At 46.4% G+C, this 20,942-nt stretch overlaps 1 pseudogene; it reads left to right on the forward strand.

Annotated features, from left to right (window-relative positions):
• Positions 1–3,845: 3,845 nt before the first annotated feature.
• On the forward strand, positions 3,846–5,827 carry LOC142836540 (cell death-inducing p53-target protein 1 pseudogene; annotated as a pseudogene).
• The last annotated feature ends 15,115 nt before the right edge of the window (positions 5,828–20,942 follow it).

A 20,942-nucleotide genomic window follows, 5' to 3' on the forward strand; every position in this document is an offset into this window, starting at 1 on the left:
CTCGGTTGAGGAAATGTCTCCATAGGATCCAGCTGCAGCACACTTTCTTAATTGCTTGATGAAGAAGGGCCTAGCCCATTGTGGATGGTGTTATCCCTGGACTGATGGTCCTTGGTTCTATAATAAAGTAGGTTAAGAGAGTTCTGATGAGCAACCCACTAAACAGCGCCCCTCCACCAGCTCCTGCCTCCCAGTTCCTGGCCTGTTGAGCTCCTGTCCTGACTCCCGTCAGTGATGAACAGTAACATGCAAGTGTAGGCTGAATACTTTTCTCTCTGAGCTTCTTTGGTCATGACTTTTTACGGCAGCAATAGTAAGCCTAAGTAGGACAGCAACCATCCCAGGGCCTGGGTTTGCTCCCTGACAGAGGTCTTGATTAGCATGCCTGAGTTCTTAGGTTTGATCTCCAGCATCGAAAGCAACAAGCAAAACCGCCATTCACCATCTTTCACCCCTCTGCGAGACTGTGGGTGGCTTGCTAATGCAACCAGCTGACCTCAGCTGGTTTGGTCATGCACCCATGACCAGTGCTTGACTTCTCCCCTCCTTCCTTGAGTGAGTGTCTCAAGGGGAAGGAAGTTGAAATATAATACCAAGCGGTAACCAAAACCTGCGGTGACTCTGACCATGACGAAGCCAATACAGAGATGCACGAGTTCTATTGGTGGTTCTTCAAGCAATGCAGCCTGCCTCAGTTTCCCTTTAGATCAGAGCCCACATTCGGCTTTGAGCTAGCCAACCTCAGCCCTTTTCCTCCTCGTCTCGTCTCGTCTCTTCTCTTCTCTTCTCTCCTCTCCTCTCCTCTCCTCTCCTCTCCTCTCCTCTCCTCCCCTCCCCTCCCCTCCCCTCTCCTCTCCTCTCCTCTCCTCTCCTCTCCTCTTCTCCCCTACTCTTCCCTTCCCTTCCCTTCCCTCTTCTCCTATTCTCTCCCCCCACTCTCCTCACACCGTAGCATTCTTTCACATAAGTACCCAGATGGGTTGGTTGCATGCAGAGGAGGTGTACCCAGCCTTATGTGTCATAACTGTGTTACTTCAGCCTGTTCTGTTGAATTTAGTTTCTGAAAGTGTATTGCCTAGAAAAGAGTGATCACAAAAGTTTTCTGTCATACTGTGAAAGTCGATCTCATTTTGATAGGTTTTAAAATTAGACTAGGGTCATACTTTCTGTGGTATTTCCAGAGAGGAGCAACTGGTGGGGGCAGGGACCCACCCGCAAATTGAGTAGTATCTTTTAACTCTCAATTCCCAAGAAAACGCTGGCTTTAGCTGCTTGCATTTCCCTCCAACACACTTGGTTCTGAAGCTGCTGCCACCACCACGCCACTGCATCTCCGTCTCCATCCTTCCGATGTGTATTGAACACCAGAACCTCTCCCCGGGGCTCCAGACCTTCACCGCCAGGTTGGGACTGCTAAGTCTTTGTGGACTGAGCAGCTACCAGGTTCTTAGTTTCTCTAGTATCCAATGGCCATTGTTGATCCACTTAGCCCATACTGTGTAAGCCAATCTAATGGAACCCCTTTGTAACACGTAATATATATCCTATTGGTTCTGCCCCTGCATCAAACCCTGCTCAAAGCAGTTTCTTATGCTTTAGAAGAGAATGAAGACAAGTCTACTGAGGCCCTTTACAGTCTGTCCAATATGCTTCATGCTGTTGTCTTCCCAACGTTGAGTATGTGACCTTGCACAAGTTTCCACGGAATGGGCAGAATCCATTGCTGAGAACTCAGAATCCATGCTGAGAACTCTGGTACAACTCATCACGGTCTCATCCTGTCCCACACGACCACTGCTTCTCAAGGGCCAACTCTACCTGCCCAGGTTTCTTCCAGCCACTGGGTCTCAGGATCACTTTTATCTTCCGTCACTCAAGGCAAGTGAGGCGGTTCTATAAATGCCTGCACATTTCTCTGCTAGTAGTGACTGTGCTGGGAGCCCTCAGCTGTCAACTCGATCAGACTAAGAATGCTTAGGCGTGAATGAGGCACGCTTTTGGACTTGCCTATGAGGACTTACCCAGAGCGGATCAACTGGGGGAGAAGATAGTTCCTGAGCGTGGGCAGCGCCATCTCATGGGCTGAATTTCCAAACGGAATTTAAAAAGTAGAACTTACGCTTCCTGGCTGCAGGTGCAGTGTGGCAGCTACCTCAGATTCCTGCTGCCTAGAGACTCCAATCCCCTCACATTGTGAGCCACAATAAACCCTTAGTGCCCTTAATTGCTTATTAGGAGATTTTTTTTACAACAATAAGCAAAGTAACTAATAGAGTCACCCAACATACGAACGCAAACATTTCTACCTCTTCTCCCACTAATTTTCATAATCAAGTGTTTTACATCATTCGTTCATTTTTAAACAAATACATGGAATACACATTTTGTGCCAGAATAAAAGACAAAGAATCCCTATGCATTCGGAGCTTGTAGTCTGACTGATGGAGACAGAAAATAAATCATTAATAATACAAAATAGGAAGTGTAACCAGAAACTGTTGAATGTCTAGGATACAATGGTCCAGAAGCATAGGGAAAGGGAATGGAGTTAGGAACTGGTTTCTAGTTGGATGAAAATAGGCAGTGAGAATGTTATATCTGCTAGGAGAACATACATCCCTGACAAAGGGACTGACAGTTGAGGCTCTGAGGACAAGCTAAATGCACAAATCTCAAGTTTGGGAGACTTTGGGGCTGGAAATGAAAATGGGACCCGCCTGCACCAGGTGTTCAAATCTAAGTTGTTTTTATATTACCAGAGGACTCAGTGTAGATCATGAATAGGGGAAGTGTTCGCAACAAGCCTCAGAGTTCAAACATTCGCAAGTTGGTGGTGATGAAGAGCAATCGGCAAAGAAAATGCAAAAAGATTTCCTATAGGCAGGAGAAAAATAAAAAAAAAAAAGGAGCCCAAAGAACTGAGTGAGCCAGCACACACCACTGGGAGATGAAGGACAATGGCGGAAAGTGGGCCGGACATAAGAAGCCACCCAGGCAGCGATGTCAGGGAGTTGGTGAGGATAAAACTCAGAGGAGGAGGGGGTCAAGAAAGAATAGAAGAAAAGGAAGAGAGACAGCTGTGGAGTTGTTGGTTCGAAGAGTCTGCCGGAATGAGAGCACAGAAATAAAACGTTAGAGAAGGTGCAGCGCTCAAACGTCTTCGAGATGGAAAAGTAGCGCCTGTGTGCTCATGGGAGTGGCGGCAGGAGCAAAGCTGCAGGCAGCAGAGTGGGACAAACTCTCTAAGGAAGTGAAGAGGGGGTTGGGAGCACAGGCAGCTGCAGGGACCACATGATGCTGCTACAGCAATGTGGCAGCTAGGAGCGAGGATGCAAGCCTACAGTCCCGGAATTCAGGAAGCTGGGGCAGGAGGATCCCTGTGAGTTCAAGGCCATTCTGGGCTCTAGATTGCAACCCTATCTTTAACAATTTTTTTTTAATTAAAGACATTGTGGTTGTTTCTATCTCCCAAGAGAAAATGGAAGAAAGGAGAAAGAGAAGACAGGATGTGAGACAGCCTTATAGCGGACTCCTCTGTCTTCCCACCCATTTGAGGATGGTGGTTACATCATTTTATAAAGGTCGCTTGGCATGGCTGCATCTTTTTCTCCGGTCAAGCTCAGCTGTAGGTGTGAGATAAATTTAACTTTAACCAAGTAAAGGAAGTGAGTTGAGAAATGAGCTGATAACACGGGAGGGAGGGAGGGAGAGAGAGAGAGAGAGAGGGGGGGGGGTGGCCACATGGGAAGGCAGGAACAACCCACAGGCAGGAGGATCACTACATTGAAGGCAGAATGAAAGGTGTTTGAGGCGGTGTGCACTCCGAGCCCACTGATAGAGGGGCTCCTGGGAGCATCGGGCTGGACGCCCGCCGGCCTCTGTGTTCCTTCGGCCTCGGGTTTCTGGATTCCGAGCCTCCTGGATCCACGTTTCAGCCGGTAGCTGATTACTCTCACCTGCTTTCATTCTCTGCACCAGGAACCTCAGGTCCAGGAGTATCAGCAGCAGAGGTGTCTAATGAGCCCCCCCCATCCTGGAGGCCCTACAGCCCCACTACTAGAGGAAAAAAGTGGAGCCCCACCTACCCCAGGCCGCAGCTCCCCAGCGGTGATGCAGCCGCCACCAGGCATGCCTGTACCCTCTGCTGACATTGCTCCTCCACCTTATGAGCCACCTGGTCATCCAATGCCTCAGCCTGGCTTTGTGCACCCTCACATGAATGCAAATGGCACCTACATGCCTGCAGGTTTCTACCCTCCTCCAGGCCCTCACCCACCTATGGGCTATTACCCACCAGGATCCTACCCACCAGGGCCCTATCCTGGCCCTGGGGGCCACATGGCTGCAGTCTTGGTCCCATCAGGGGCAGCCACTACAGTGACAGTACTACAGGGAGAGATCTTTGAAGGTGCACCTGTGCAGTGTGCCCCCACTGCCAGCAGGCAATCACCACCAAGATTTCCTACGAGATTGGCCTGATGAACTTTGTGCTGGGTTTCTTCTGCTGCTTCATGGGGTGTGACCTGGGCTGCTGCTTGATCCCCTGTCTCATCAATGACTTCAAGGATGTGGCGCACATGTGTCCCAGCTGCAAAGCCTACATCTACACATACAAGCGCTTGTGCTAACGGAGCTAGACTTGGACTCCCCCACCTATTACTCTGGCCCCGTGTGCTTTGCTCCCCATGCTCAGTGGTCACCATCCCTCAGCCCCCACTTAGGGTTGGAAGTTTTGCCACTGTACCCTGGAAATCCTGTCCTCACCTTGCCCTTCCCTGAGCATCTGACTCTTCTAGCAAAAACTGTGTTGGATTTAAGGCCAAGGGCCAGTGGGTGGCATGGGGGTAGCACAGATCTTGTGTGTTGCTTGGGCATTTGCCATCCAGAAGATAAGCTGGAGGGTCTCTTACTGGGCTCCTCATTCCTCCTTTCTGTTAAGATCCACGCTTGGTCCTTACTCTTCCTGGGACCAAAAGCACTCAAAGCATCAACAGGTCCCAGACTAGGGCCTACAGTGAGGGTTATGCCTGGAACCATAGTTGTTTCTGACCTGAAATGAGGTCAGGGCATCATCTAGAGTTAAGTGGACCCAAGCAATATAGGGTCTTAAGGCCTGGGCTTATATGGAGTATGTTGTCTGGGGTGCCAAAGGTAGAATAAGAAAGAAGTAATGACTGCCAACTCTGGGCCTCGGAACTCTCAGGTATGGAAACCCAGGACTTCTACCCACTGTCCAGGAGGTACCTAGGAGCTGCCTGGCATAAAGCGAAGAGGACACTGGGCTAGTTAAAGCCCTGGTAGCCAAGAACACTTACCCCTGTTCTTACTTAGCTTCCTTTGAGTCAGCCAGTGTGTAGAGATCTTCTTTCTGGCCACACCTCTGTGAACCCCTATATTTTCTGGGGCCAGAAAGAATGAATGCCCATGAGCCTGTCTTGTCTACTTTGTGTCTGTGCTGTGTGTGAATACAACTTGTGCCTGGTGGCTTGCTGACAGATGGCAGATCAGAAGAGCCTCCTCATAGGTTCATTGGTCTCTGGAGTAAGTGCCAGTCTTTTTTTGCCGTAGATGAGACAACTGTGGCACTGAGCTGGGGACCAGGAAGAAGTCACAAGTGGTGGGGGTGTCCTAGGACATGAGTCTTGCCCAGGATGTAAACCCAAACTTGTTTATTTCCTAAATGGGTCTGTGAAGATGCTCACGTGGGCACTGTGTCCTGCTGCTCTCCCTCTCCTGGTCTCACACTACCCCTGCATGGCCTCCTGTCACTGTGAACTGTGGCCTGGTTCCAGTTTGTAGTTTCATTAAACTGGCCCTTTCACTCTCCTGCCCTGGGGGGGAAAAAAAGAAAGAAAGGTGTTTGAAGATGGGATACCAGAGAAAAGAAACTGTGGAGTCGGGAGGTAGTGGCAGGTGAACTGGGTAGCTGGAGTTGGGTTTTAAGCCAGTCAGGCAATGGTTAGGAAGACCACGTAGGAGGCCATGGGAAGCATGGATGTGTTTCCACTCGAGACAGTGGATACCTACAAATGCAGTGCAACCCAGAACTGTAATCTCACTTAAACATGGACTATTTTGTAATTACATTTTTTTTTGATAACACAATTGTTCAGTTCTCACATGTGAACTTTGTAGATGATGGCGTCGTGTCACAGGACCAAAAGGTTGGACAATCCTGGTAGGCGAAACCTCTGAAAGAGTCAAGGCCAGAGAACTGGCAGACCAGAATGCTAGCATGGTGTGAACATTTACATCACCGACTGTCGGGAGCCATGTTGCGGAGAATGAGTGATAGCTAGGAGCTACACTTTCAAGAGATGAGGGAAAGGAACTTGGATGGTGGGGACACTTAAAAGGAAGAGCGGTCATGTCTGAGCCTTGTAGCGTCTTATCCAAACCACGTTTAATTTTCCAAGCAAGGACAAGAATGATCTGGAGTCAGCAATCAGGCGTGAGATGTTTGAGATCTTTGCTCGTCCTCTCTTCAGCTTTTAGAGTATGCTCTTTCTGTCGGGTGTTTGGGGAGCAAAGTTTCTCTACCCTTCCTTCTAATGCTTCTCCACTGTGGTCCATTCCAGACACCTAACCTCAACCCTCACTGTGTATACAGTCACCACGCCCTTCCCTCTCGGGAACCACACAAATGTAACTGCTTTTCACTGGGGTCCAGGAAACCATGGCTTTTTAGATTCTCTAGGTTAGTTTAGTGAAGCTGGCGAGTTAACACACGCTGGCTCAGGGACGGTTTTCTGCATTTGAAAACATTCCTGACCCAAGGAAACTAGGACCAAACCGTTCCTTTTAAAATCTAGCACACTCTTAATGAGTTTTCAGAATTGTCTTCATTAGGGTGTGAGGGCGGGCACTAGGGAAAGGGCAAAATCTTGGAAGTGGAATGTCAAATTAAGGAAAACTTGCCGTCCTTTTTTATTGCCATCCAGGCTTTGAAGCCTCCTGTCGCCGAGTCCTGCTCTGTGCATCCACCCTCACCGTGATTCCCCTCCACACCCTGTGGAGGTCAGAATGTGCTGGCCTAGCTGACTGGGTTTGCTTCAGTGCTGGCTTCTGCGTAGGAGTGCTGTGCGCACCAGGCACTCAGCACCTGCATCCTCATGATGTGAAAACTGCATATCCACCATTTAAGCATTACCTCAAATTGCATAATTTGCTCTCACAAAGTGGAAAAAAGAAGTTTCAGAATGCGCATGCAGCCTCCACTGGCCTCCTGCAGTTCCCAGATGGGTGAAGAATTGGGTCGCTGGAGGTGGACGGCCCTGAAGACGAAGCCCCGCGGGTAGATTGGGATGCCTCTGATGAAGATCCTGGCCTGTCTCTCATCTCTATCATGACAGAGAAAGGAGACATTTGAGGAGTGTGGAGTCCTGGTTGTAAAGTTCCAGAAGGCCATTTGCTCTACCAAGTACTGAGGTGGCCCTCACTCACTGGGATAGCCGAGAGTCTCCCGGAGACTCCTGAACTGGTCTGATGAGCTGGCATTGCCCTGGGCCCCCAGCTAACACGCTCACACCTGCTCTTCATGTTAGCTCACTAGTTCCTGAGAATGCGGACGTCGAGGAGGAGAGCCGGAAGGACTCTAGCGGCTGATATGCGGGAAATATATTGCGTGTGGCAACTTGGAGCCACACCTCAAGGGTTCGTGAAATGGGAGTATTTCATGAAGGAAAATCCAAGTTGATAGCAGCTAAGGGGGCTAATCAGTTAAACGAGTAGCAAGCATTGGATCTTAGACCCGTGAGGATTTTCTCCCAAAGCAACTCCTTTGCAGATTGTACCCAAAGGACAGCACACAATGTAGGTTGCTCTTCCTTCTTCATAACTTCCAGCAGGTCTGGGGGCACATCGTGTAGCTGTAAAGCAGATGCCTCCGCGATCTGCCCAGGAATCATAAATGACAAATGGGCGGGGAGCTAGGGTAAATGAGGGCGATGGGGACTCTGGCAGACGGGGCTACGTCTTCTACCTAAAGGGCACAGTAGCCCGTCATCACCTGGCCTCAACGCAGACACAGTATTCCATGAAAGAGGCTGTGATATCTTCTAATATTAAATGTTAGGTCAATAGTTTTGTTAAATATACTGTGTCCCTAACAGTATGTGGAGATATGGTGGTCTGAACAGAACACTCACCGCCGGCTTTAAAAGTCACTTCCAAACTCTCTCCTTGCTTTTCCGTTATCAAAGCCGGGCGGTGGTGGCACACGCCTTTAATCCCAGCACTTGGGAGGCAGAGGCAGGTGGATCTCTGCGAATTCGAAGCCAGCCTGGTCTACAAGAGCTAGTCCCAGGACAGGCTCCAGAGCTACAGAGAAACCCTGTCTCAAAAAACCAAATAAATAAATAAATAAAAAATAAAAACACCCTGACAGAAGCAACTTAAGGGGAAAGGGCTTTCTGTTATCACTGGTTCCTTCAACTGTCCACCCAGTGCGATTGCTGGGTAGACTGATTCTAACTGATCACCAGTCAGCTTGGTCATGGGGTTGGTCTAACTGCTTTGGACTTGAATGTGTGTGCAGAGCTGTAGACTATGGCTGCTGAGAATGGAGAACCAAGAGGCAGCCCAGGCATCTGTAGAGATAGGCGTGTCAAGGGAGCGCAATGAGTAACCGTGTGGGTGACTGAGTCAGTGAATTACATGTGGGGGTGTAAGCCTCGTGCACAGGTGAAGCTGGTGTAGAAGAATACAAAGAATACACACAAGAGGGAAAATGGAGGGGGGTGACCGATGTTTGAAGGGAGGAAAAGCCACATATCCTTTTGCCTAGTGCTCCTAATAGGTACACTGAGGAAGCAGTGACCATTGTTCATGAAGCCCAAACTGGGCATTTAAACTATTAGAAGCAGTGGGTAAATGCCCAAGGGAGATTAAAAACCAGGATTTTTTTTCCTGGTTTCTGGCTTCACGTGTGTGTGTTTGAGACAGGGTCTCGCCAGTCTTTTCTTTCATGACATGTTATTATATGAACACCAGACAGTAACCTATGTAAACACAGTGACGGTGAATATCATAGAACTCCTCTGAATGACTGGGGGCCATGTTAACGTATTACTTCTATCTAATTTATCTGTTCACACCCCCAATATCTCCTTCCCAAGTCCTCTGGTTCGTTTGAGGGTGTGGATGTATTGGCCTCTCTTTCAGGTGAGAGACATAGAAGACCGTCTCCAAAAGCCACGGTGTGGGTGAATGACAGCCGGATCATTCCAACAGCCATTCTGCCCTTCCAAGCCAGTCCTCACCTTCACCTGGGCAACACCAATGTAGTCTAGACTGTCCGTTTGTTTCGTTTTTATATCTATTTATTTTTAAATTAAATGATCACAGGTGTTTACTGGAGGAATTTTTTTAACATAGAGAATCACAATTAAAACCACCGTTTAAATTTGGTCTCCATGCAGCACCGTACTTTTTATTGAGAATAACTGTCCTGTGTCTCCTACTCTGTTCCCCAGGGAAGGGTTAACAGACCAGTGTGAGTACCTCCTTCCTTACGGGGTCCCACTCTCTATATGTCTTCGTGTGCACACAATGTAATGTCAGAGTTTAGTAGGAGCAAACGGATTATTAGGTGATTCTGGACCAACTTGCTCAGCTGAGAAGAGCGGACTATAGATGTTGTCTGAATAACCTGAAAACTAGAATTCTCTAGAAGACTTCCCAAAGCATAGACAAAGGACTTCGTGTGGCTCCGTGCACCAACAGCTTATGTTCACTTCGAGGCATTCCTGATTTCGTTGTCTGGGTATGCTAACCTACAGGGGGCGTTACTGCCATCTGTTGGCAGTGTGTGGAAGTGATGCATTTCCTCCTAGGGGCATGAAAAGGTTCATTCTAGGCAAGTCCTTAAATATGGGACACTCTATGAGGAAAGAAGGAAGGGAGGAGAGGGGGACAGCAAGGAGAGAAGGAAGAGAAAGAAAACAGAGACTACATGCAGAATCAGAGCAAGTCCAGATATCAGCAGACCAGAGTAACTAAACCCTCTTTGCTTCCCATCTTTAATGGGAATTCTGTCCAGTTCATAGAGATGTTATAAGAATTTGCTGGGTGGTGGCGCACGCCTTTAATCCCAGTACTTGAGAGGCAGAGGTAGGCGGATCTCTGTGAATTCGAGGCTAGCCTGGTCTACAAGAGCTAGTTCCAGGACAGCTAGGCTGTTACACAAAGAAACCCTGTCTCAAAATAAAATAAAACAAAGAATTAAATGACAATACATACCAATCTGAGTAAATGCTAATCCAGATCTCAGTGGTTGAACACAGTGGTGGTCAATTCCCAGTCAGTTCTCTTCTGAGTTGTGACTAAGGATAGATTCTCTCCAAAGACTACCAGTTTCTGTGTGAACTTTCCAGATTACCTAGGATGCTGACATGCTCGCCAGGAGAGGAAAGGGTGTGGATGCTTGCAGGAGAGGCATTTGTGGGCCAGACCTAGAAGCACATGCATGACTTCTACATACAGTACATGGCTTGCTAGATTTCAGTGACGGAGGGGCATCAGCTACTAGAAAGGTTGGAGATGGTGGCACAGTGTGCCAACCGATGAATATGTGAAGTACAATTATCCCACACCCTGGTAGCTTAGATGGGGAGCCTTTCTATGAGAAGCATCTTTAAACTGGTTCTTGGAGGAGCTAATGGCTGTGGTGAGTGGGAACGGGTGTGGAATGCTACACAAGGACCCTCTGAAAACGGCCACAAACAAGAGGGTACGGTGAGGAGAGGATCCTGGCTGAGAAGATGATGCACTAGGCGGGACAAAGAGTAAACTAAGATGAAGTTTGACAGGTAGAGGGAAGAAAGAGTTACTGAGAAGATACCAGTCTTAGAGAATTGTCCTAGGTCCAAAGGATGCCAGCAGAAAGCCTGCAACCCCATGAAAATCAACTGGCAATGGTAAGAAGAGATCTGAGTATTGAGTATGTCGCAGCACTTGACATGATGAAACCTTTTATCAAATTCCTGAACTTCGAAAATCTGAGTTGTTGCACTAAACAATCCTCCAAATAAATGTTTTTTCAAGATTCCAGGAGTTCCATTCCAGGAGTTAGGGAAAGGCTTACGCAGTCATGGAGAAACCTCGGGGCTATGGCAAGGACCAATTGGTTCCATTGGCAAGAGAGTACGCGCCTCTCAGAGAATCAAGAGGTGCCTAAGGCGTGAGTCAGAACCAGCTCAGAAAGCACCTAGCAGACTTCGCTGTTTGAAGCATGCCAGCCAGTTTCACGTGGGTGAAGTTTGGTTTAAAGTAGACAAACTGAAAACACAAGCTGTTTGTTTAGATTGTGCAGTTCTGTGGGAGGCTTAAGGGTGGTTCGGTGGGGGAAGAATTTTCTTGGTGGCTGGTGTAGCGCAGGGCTAGCGCACTGAGCTAGCAAGTACAGGGTCCTGGGAAGTCCCTTTCTGGGAACACCGAGTCTCTTGGAGAGAACATGGCCCCAGTGTGAACGACGTACAAGAAGCAGTGTTTCCTTGCCCACGTCTGGTAATGTCCTTGTTGAGGCAGGAACGAGCCCAAGTCCAGTCCCGTAAAGGTCTCTGGAGCCCCAGAGCGCTAGAGCCCAGAGAGCACCCTTGGCTCTCTCCGACTCTCTCAGCATTTAAGAAGCACAATGTTTGGCCGGGCGGTGGTGGTGCACGCCTTTAATCCCAGCACTCGGGAGGCAGAGGCAGGTGGATCTCTGTGCGTTCAAGGCCAGCCTGGTCTACAAGAGCTAGTGCCAGGACAGGCTCCAAAGCTACAGAGAAACTCTGTCTCGGAAAAACTAAAAAAAAAAAAAAAAAAAAAAAAAAGAAGCACAAAGTTTGTCTTTATTTCTAAGGCAAAGGTCAGTCTTCCCATTAGCTGTTATCTGTTGGGTGCTACTTCTTTATTTACGCAAAGGAAACGGTCCATTGAAAAAAAATGCACATGACCTTGGCAAGCGAGTCTGCTCTGGGCCTTTGTTTTCTTCTCTCTCCAATGTAGGGCTCGATTATATAATCTCTGAAGTCTCTTTCTGACCTGAAACAACAAATTCTAGAATAACTTCCTGTTTCTGGCAAAGCGACATGAATCTTGAGGTTACTTTATCGCATCGGAGTAAATCTCTACCATTGTTGAAAACCTTAGCACGCCACGGAGGAGCAGTCTGGCAGTGTTCTTTTTTTTTTTTTAAGATTTGTTTATTATGTGTACAGTGTTCTGTCTGCAGGCCAGACCGGAAGAGGGCACCAGCTCTCATTATGGATGGTTGTGAGTCACCACATGGTTGCTGGGAATTGAACTCGGGACCTCTGGGAAAGCAGCCCGCGCTCCTAATGGTTGAGCCATCTCTTCAGCATTCTTTAATGGCAACAGCACGCCTTTAGTTGTTGAGCCCAGAGTTGCTTCCTTTCCATCCCAGACAGGAGGGGACAGGCGCTTCGGTACAGCTACCTGCTTCCTAAACACACGGGGCTCCCATCACGGCCCTGCTGTGGAATCTCTACCTGCATGCGCTTCCCGAGTGGACGTGAGTTTGTCCGCTAGCCACTCTTAGACTGCTATCTGATTTCTGCTTATGTAGAATAAGTAGAAATACCAAGAGCCCTTCTCTCTCTGAAGGATATTTCTTCTAATGCCGAAATGTATCCCAGGTAGAGCAATTTTAACGCGGTGTCCAGCACAGAGCACGCAATGGTGTGAGCGGTGACAGTTGCTGGAGAAAGCCAGGCTTCTAGATCACCTACAACTGTCTAAGGGTAAACTAATTCGAATTACGCTAAATTCGTAAGTCAGTCTCCCGTCTTGAAAGCGCTCAAGGAGCGCTGTGGCTGGCTACCGTCCCATCACACCGTTTTGAACAGAATAACCCCACCACTATAGGGAGCCCACAGGACAGTCTGCCCACATACTGACCAGTCACAGAAATGGCAAAGCGCTCGGAAGGCACTTGGCTGTTCTTCTTGCCACCTCGCGAAGTGGGCCATTCCACTCTTGGAGAAGTTCGTGTTAGAAAGTTCTTCCCAAGGAATCAAAAATCCTGTACACCACCCTTACACACACACACACACACACACACACACACACACACACACGGCAATTTTAATGATCCTTCTCTCTAGAAGTTCAGACTTTAGCTCAGTGGTAGAGTGCCTATCCAGCATGAGGCTCTGGGTTCCGTCCTCAGCACTGAAAAAAAAAAAGTTCTTAGAGTTGAATTCCGTAGTCTTACATTTGATCTTCCTTTGTTGTGGTCCCTTGTTTTAGTCTTATCCCCCACCTCTCCCTCTTCTCTCTCTGTCTTGATGGAGATCACACCTACTGAGCCCCAGCCCCCTGGTTTTATTGATTTTGCACTATGCACTCCCGAAGAGCGTTCCTATGTCTTCCCCAGCAGAGCAACACTTACACAGATTGTGCGTTAGAGTACCAGCACATAAAGCAACCACCTTTCTCCTCCCCCAGGCCTAAGCACAGAAATCTCTAAGTGGCTTGCTTCAGTCTGACAGTTCAAAAGCATGTTATAAGTAAAAGGGGAAATTAGAAGCCTTGGAGATGATTGATGTACTACAAAATGGTGTCTAGACGAGAGGTTCTGGGTGTTGGGTTCTGCCTGAAAGGGCATCTCTACATGGGTGGAGACAACAGGGGAGACACAATGTTAAGGACCACTTACACCTTCGGATCAAATCAGCAGACGCCAGTCGGGTCTATGCTGAGACAGCAGAAAACCAATAAATTGTTCTCACCCTGCAGTCACTGGCAAAGGGGCCAGGTTTCCCTTTGCAAAGTTTGCACCGAGATGATTTCTGCCGACCCTGGGGATTCTGGGTACCACTGATAAACCAGGGATCGTCTTAACAGACACAAGGACTGATAGCTGATTCGCTTCACCAGCTTTAGCATGCCATCAAACGTGTGATGTTTTACTCTTCTGTCTTTTTGGGGTTGCCCACCACTCAGCTCCCAAATAAATCACACACAGAGGCTTGTTTTTAGTAAAGAATGCCCAGCCTTAGCTTGGCTTGTTCTTGTCCACTCTTAAGTTATTCCGACTATCTTTTACCTCTGGGCTTTTACCTTGCTATTTCTGTATATCTTTCTTTATTTCTTTCTCCATGACTTGCTGTGTATCTGGGCGGCTGACCCCTGATGTCCTCCTCCCCTTGTCTTCTCGTTGCTCACTTCTTCCTTGTTTCCCCTTCTATTTGTTCTCTCTGCCTGCCAGCCCCACCTATCATTTCTCCTGCCTTGTTTTTGGCCGTTTATCTCTTTATCAGACCATCAGGTGTTTTAGACAAAGACTCACAGCTTCACAGAGTTAAACAAATGCAGCAAAAACAAAAGCAACACACCTTAAAAGAATATTCCCCAACAATCAAAATCAGCACTGCCTTCTGTGTAGAGGCACCCCGCCACTAACACCTGGTACTAAGTACAGTACTAGATCTACAGTTGACCACACACACACACATACACTCACAAACATATACACATATACACAAAAAACACGTTCATATACACACATGCAAATACATATACACTATACATACATATAAACACATATACACAATAATTCATACAAACATATACACACATATCTATATATACACACATACACAGATACATACACATACATGCAAAGACACATGTCTATCCATAAATTCTGCATCCATTAATTCAACCAATCACCGGTTAAAAATATTTGAGAAAAGACCAAGTCTGTACTAAATACATGCAGATTTTTAAAGACTTTTATGTTTTCATTTAAGTGCGTGTGTTACATGACTGTGTACATATACACCAACTGCATGCACTCCCACCATGTCCAGAAGACAGCATCAGATTCCCTGGAGCTGGCTTTACAAGCAGTTGTGAGCTGAATGCAGTGGGTACTGGGAACTGAACTCAGATCTTCTATAAGGGCAACATGCACTCTTCACCACTGAAGTTCTTCTTGCTTTATCCCCTATGTGCAGTTCAATGCAATACAGACTAATACAACTGGTGTAAATAACCCAGAGATGATTTCAAACACAAGAGGATGTACATAAAGTATATGCAAATTATGCAGCAGTATATGCAGGGACATTTGGGGATATCTGCAAGGATAACTGTGATAGACAGATTTTATATATATACATATATACATATATATATTTAGAGAGAGATGGTAGATCAACATATATACATACACACATATATATACATACACAGAGACTACATATAGTTCTTTTTATATAGTTCTCTATATTTTGTTTTGAATAATAATAGTCTTATACCATATATATATATATGCATTTATAGTATACCTATCTCTAGTTACATTAACTTAATGTGTATTTTAATGTGACACAAATATCTATGTGCACACGCACATAGACACTGAAAATGGTTTTGGATGATGCAGGCGAGATCTCTTATTGTAGTCTTAGAAGAGCAGGAATGGATTCTTGGGACCTAAGAAGGGACCCGTTTCTATATACACACATATCTATATATACACACATACACAGATACATACACATATATGCAAAGACACATGTCTATCCATGAATTCTGCATCCATTAATTCAACCAATCACCGGTTACTGTCTCTCATACATTTTTGGTTTTCACCTTTATAGCAACAAAATAGTTTTATAATATCTGATTATACTCAGCAGCCATTATCCATCTACATCTCCTCCAAGATGAGTTTCACGGTACAGAATTAAAGTCTATTCCAGGCTGCGCTCAGCTCATGTTCTATAGCTTTCCCCCCACATCTGTGTGGTGTCTCTCTGCCTCCATCACAACGTCCAGCTCTGGGCCGATGAGATGGGTGTGTTTGCCCAGCTATTCACTGTTAGCAGCAGATATGAGCATAGACATGAACGGTCATAATCCAGTGTTCACTGTTACACACAGCGCGATGGCAGCAACTGGCTCCACAAAGGGAAGAAGGAACAACATGAGGGAAGGGAGAAGCTTGCCCAGGAAACTCTGCAAACACGAGCCGGGGAAAGGATGTGAGGCCTTGGGTTTGGCCTAAGTAGAGAGCAAAGACCAAGTGGCCAAGACCAACCTACAAAGGCCAGAGGGACCTCGCTACCCAGAACAGTGTGCTGTTCTCTGTCTAGTCACTAACAAGGCACCAGGGAATCAGAATTCCATTTGATTTTAAAGACATTTAAAGGAAAGTGTAGGTAACTATTTTTTTTTACCTTTTACAAATTAATAATTTGCTTGTAATAATTATCTTTAATATGTGTGTGCACATGGTGGTGGTGGTAGCGGTGTGTGTGTGTCTGTGTGTGTGTGTGTGTGTCTGTGTGTGTGTGTGTCTGTGTGTGTGTGTGTCTGTGTGTGTCTGTGTGTGTGTGTGTCTGTGTGTGTGTGTATGTGTGTGTCTATGTGTGTGTGTGTAAGTCAGCTACACAGCCTTGGGTGTCATTCCTTGAGAATCATCCACCTTGTTTTTGAGATGAAGTTTTTCCTGAACTGGAAGTTACCAAGTAAGTTAGGTTGGTGGGGTCAGGGAGTCCCTTAGATCTGCTCTCTCCACGTCAGGGCTGGGATTATGTCCGGTCTTAGTTTTTTTTTATTTTTAAAGGTGAGTTCTCAGGCTCAACACAAGGCCAGCATGCTAACGTGGGAGTCCTTTCCCAGCTAAGCTCTTTCCCAGACATAAGAACCCTTGGCAGGTTTCTCACTGCAAAGCAGAATTTTCTATGGCTATCTATGTTGATAAAATAATTTGCTACTCTAGGTAACTGAGCAGAAAATATAGAAGAAAATTAGGTCTTTTGGAAAGCTAAGTCCCATGTTAATAAGCTGATGAAAATATGGGGTTTCCCTCCCGTAAAATGTAGATGTATAGAGCCATCAAGATGGCTCCGTGAATAAAGGTGTTTGTTTCCACAGCGACGAGTTGAGCTCCGTCTCTAAGACCTGTATGGGGCAAAGAAACAACTGACTCCCACAAATTGTCCCCTGACTGCCACACACATACGATGTCATACAAATAGATGTAAAAAATTAATGTAGATGTAAAATATCACATACAATTCCAGGAAGTTAACGGGACTTCTTTTTTTTAAAAAAAAATCCCTGAATTTAAAGGTTATAGAAGTAATCCATTGGTAGTTTTGTTTTGACAGATTTGGGCTTTTTTTTTTTTTAAGAAAATTGTGTGCAGAGCCTTGGGGACTCACCTATAACCTACAGAGTTCTAAAAAACCGGTTCAGACTCTCATTTTAGCAGCAAGTTCTGAACACACCTCCCAAATGCTGTGTGTGGTGCTTTTGAAGTCTTCTGAGTTAGAAGAAACCTAGGGTAACACCAAGAACATGATGCGAAATCTAGGTCATAGACTGTTCTAGGACATCCAAACAGGAAGCGGGAGGAAAGCAATCCTATAGAACATGGTCAAAAGCAATGCCTTCAGATGCCAAAAAAATCAAACCCTTCCCCAGATCTGTGACTGCATATCAGAGTGAACCCAAACCCTCCCAGATCTGTGCATGCATATCAGAGTGAACCCAAACCCTCCCAGATCTGTGCATGCATATCAGAGTGAACCCAAACCCTTCCCAGATCTGTGCATGCATATCATAGTGAACCCAAACCCTTCCCCAGATCTGTGCATGCATATCAGAGTGAACTCAAACCCTTCCAGATCTGTGCATGCATATCAGAGTGAACTCAAACCCTTCCAATCTGTGCATGCATATCAGAGTGAACCCAAACCCTTCCCTGATCTGTGCATGCATATCAGAGTGAACCCAAACCCTTCCCAGATCTGTGCATGCATATCAGAGTGAACCCAAACCCTTCCAATCTGTGCATGCATATCAGAGTGAACCCAAACCCTTCCCCAGATCTGTGCATGCATATCAGAGTGAACCCAAACCCTTCCCCAGATCTGTGCATGCATATCAGAGTGAACCCAAACCCTTCCAGATCTGTGCATGCATATCAGAGTGAACCCAAACCCTTCCAGATCTGTGCATGCATATCAGAGTGAACCCAAACCCTTCCCCAGATCTGTGCATGCATATCAGAGTGAACCCAAACCCTTTCAGATCTGTGCATGCATATCAGAGTGAACCCAAACCCTTTCAGATCTGTGCATGCATATCAGAGTGAACTCAAACCCTTCCAGATCTGTGCATGCATATCAGAGTGAACCCAAACCCTTCCCCAGATCTGTGCATGCATATCAGAGTGAACCCAAACCCTTCCCCAGATCTGTGCATGCATATCAGAGTGAACTCAAACCCTTCCAGATCTGTGCATGCATATCAGAGTGAACCCAAACCCTTCCCCAGATCTGTGCATGCATATCAGAGTGAACCCAAACCCTTCCCCAGATCTGTGCATGCATATCAGAGTGAACCCAAACCCTTCCAGATCTGTGCATGCATATCAGAGTGAACCCAAACCCTTTCAGATCTGTGCATGCATATCAGAGTGAACCCAAACCCTTCCCCAGATCTGTGCATGCATATCAGAGTGAACCCAAACCCTTTCAGATCTGTGCATGCATATCAGAGTGAACTCAAACCCTTTCAGATCTGTGACTGCATATCAGAGTGAACCCAAACCCTTCCCAGATCTGTGCATGCATATCAGAGTGAACCCAAACCCTTCCCAGATCTGTGCATGCATATCAGAGTGAACCCAAACCCTTCCAATCTGTGCATGCATATCAGAGTGAACCCAAACCCTTCCCCAGATCTGTGCATGCATATCAGAGTGAACCCAAACCCTTCCCGATCTGTGACTGCATATCAGAGTGAACTCAACCCTTTTCAAGATCTGTGCATGCATATCAGAGTGAACTCAACCCTTTTCAAGATCCGTGCATGCATATCAGGGTGAACCCAAGCCATGTGTGGAGAGGGCTCCAATTTTAGGACTTGCTAGCTTTCAAACTAAAATGTGATTCCTTTCTTTCTTTCTTTCTTTCTTTCTTTCTTTCTTTCTTTCTTTCTTTCTTTCGTTCGTTCGTTCGTTCTTTCTTTCTTTATTTATTTATTTGCCAACAGACTCTTGAAATGGCACTGGACAGGGGAATGGAAAAGATTAGATTAGGAATTTGTGTACAGGGGGGCCAATCACAAATTAATTGCTCTCCTTCTGAAAAAGTGAAAATCGGGTTGTTTGGGTGAGGCAAGAAAACCTGGCATTTGTAAACAAAACTGGCTTTGAGAACCTTCTAGTCCTAACACGTGAAGAGCCTTCTCTTGAGATTAGTGTTAGAGAAGAGGAACTCAGCAGAGAACTTCAGAAGGTGGGAAGAAGTGTGAATGGGCCCGGCTAAGGGAAGAGAGGCCAGCGAGGAGGGGTCCTGGCTCCCTGGCTGAAGGCCCAGACAGGAAGGAGGGGGGCTTCTCTGTGCCTCTCACTGTCCTCGTGCCTGGACTAGTCCTCCTGAGTTTTTCTTGGCGCTCAAACAGTCCGAAACTCAGAAATCCCAGCAGGTAGGAAGAGGGCTATGGAAAGCGTCTGATGGTGTTGGCTATCCAAGAAGACTCTGCAGCCAGGCTGAAGCCAAATGTTAGGGGCCAAGCCACCACTGAGATGAGATCACACCAAGCCAAGAGGGCCCAGAACAGACCTCAGAACAGGCAGCCCACTCTCAGAGGACAACAGCTCCTCTGGCACCAAGATGCCCATCTCTCCATCGTGGTACCTCAGAGCATCCAAAAGCCCCTCATATCATCACCCAGGAGGGAGAAATCCTGAGGGCTGGGCATATATCAAAGACTGAATTTACCAAAGCAATTGTCAGAAGCAGCTGGGATTGCCATTTGTCAGGCATTTAAACAGACTGAGAGTTAAGTCACAGAGATACTGTGCTAGTGATTAGTTATTCCTCGATGTGTCTACGTCTCCCTTGTTCCAGCAGAACCTGGGATCACAGAAAGAAGGCCTCTATGACGGAGAGCTGAACAAGCTATATGTTCTGTGCACGTGAGTGTGTACCCCTGTGACGCAATTCTGCCACCAATGCAGGATTATATCATCTATTACTTTCTTAGAAAAATTAGAAAATTGATTGTCAAGGTTTATAATTTCAAATGCACTCCATGTCCTTAGACATGTCTAATAAAAACTGACTTTTTATGATCTCTGTGTGTGGCTATACACATGGGTATAGCATTGCATTTCTATTTCCTCTTTCTCTTACATTTCCGGTGTGCTGAGCTGGGGTATTTGGTTTTCTGAATGATGCAATGGGTTAACAAGATAATGTATCAGGAAGGAAATCTTTTAAGGTCCAAGGACCTCGACACTACCTTTGGTTTCATTTTGATTAAAGAGGTGGGATTCCACGCAGTGGAAAGTTGCGCAGGTGGCCGTCTGGGAGCATACACCCCCTCCATGAGCAAGGGGCGGGGAGACAGACACTGAATGCAAGTGGCAGAGGGGCCTCTGGCGTCTCATGCTTTGCCTCCGGTTCTTTACTGAATTGGGTCTTGATGCTCACGACCCAGGCTCCGTAACAAGAAGAAAAAGTGATGTTTTCACTTGTGAGGTTCTAAACCTGCTAACCCTCAGAGAAAGGAGTGGGTGATTGCCTGGAAAACGACTCATACATTCCTTGAACATTTCTGTCTGAAAGCAACCCCTTTGCGAACCTCTAGGGCCCATCAGGACCTCCAGTAACTGTGGGAGGTTTTCTTTTCTGAATAAAAATGACTAAAAGTATTGATCAGGACTATACTCTCTCTGTATATTAATGTTTTGGGGATGTCAACAGTCAATCAAAACTTCAAGTGCAATATTTTGGAAAGTTAGGCATGACCTAATTCTAGTTAACTGGAAATACTTCTAACTAAAAGATGAATATATTTTGAAAGGACAGAATGCTTAAATGATACTTTCCAACGAATTGGAGTATTGAAACAAGAATTAATAAAATACAATAGGATGTAAATTGAACATATTTACTTTTTAAAAAAGACAT

Source organism: Microtus pennsylvanicus, chromosome 16, assembly GCF_037038515.1.
Source record: "Microtus pennsylvanicus isolate mMicPen1 chromosome 16, mMicPen1.hap1, whole genome shotgun sequence".
NCBI lineage: Eukaryota > Metazoa > Chordata > Mammalia > Rodentia > Cricetidae > Microtus > Microtus pennsylvanicus.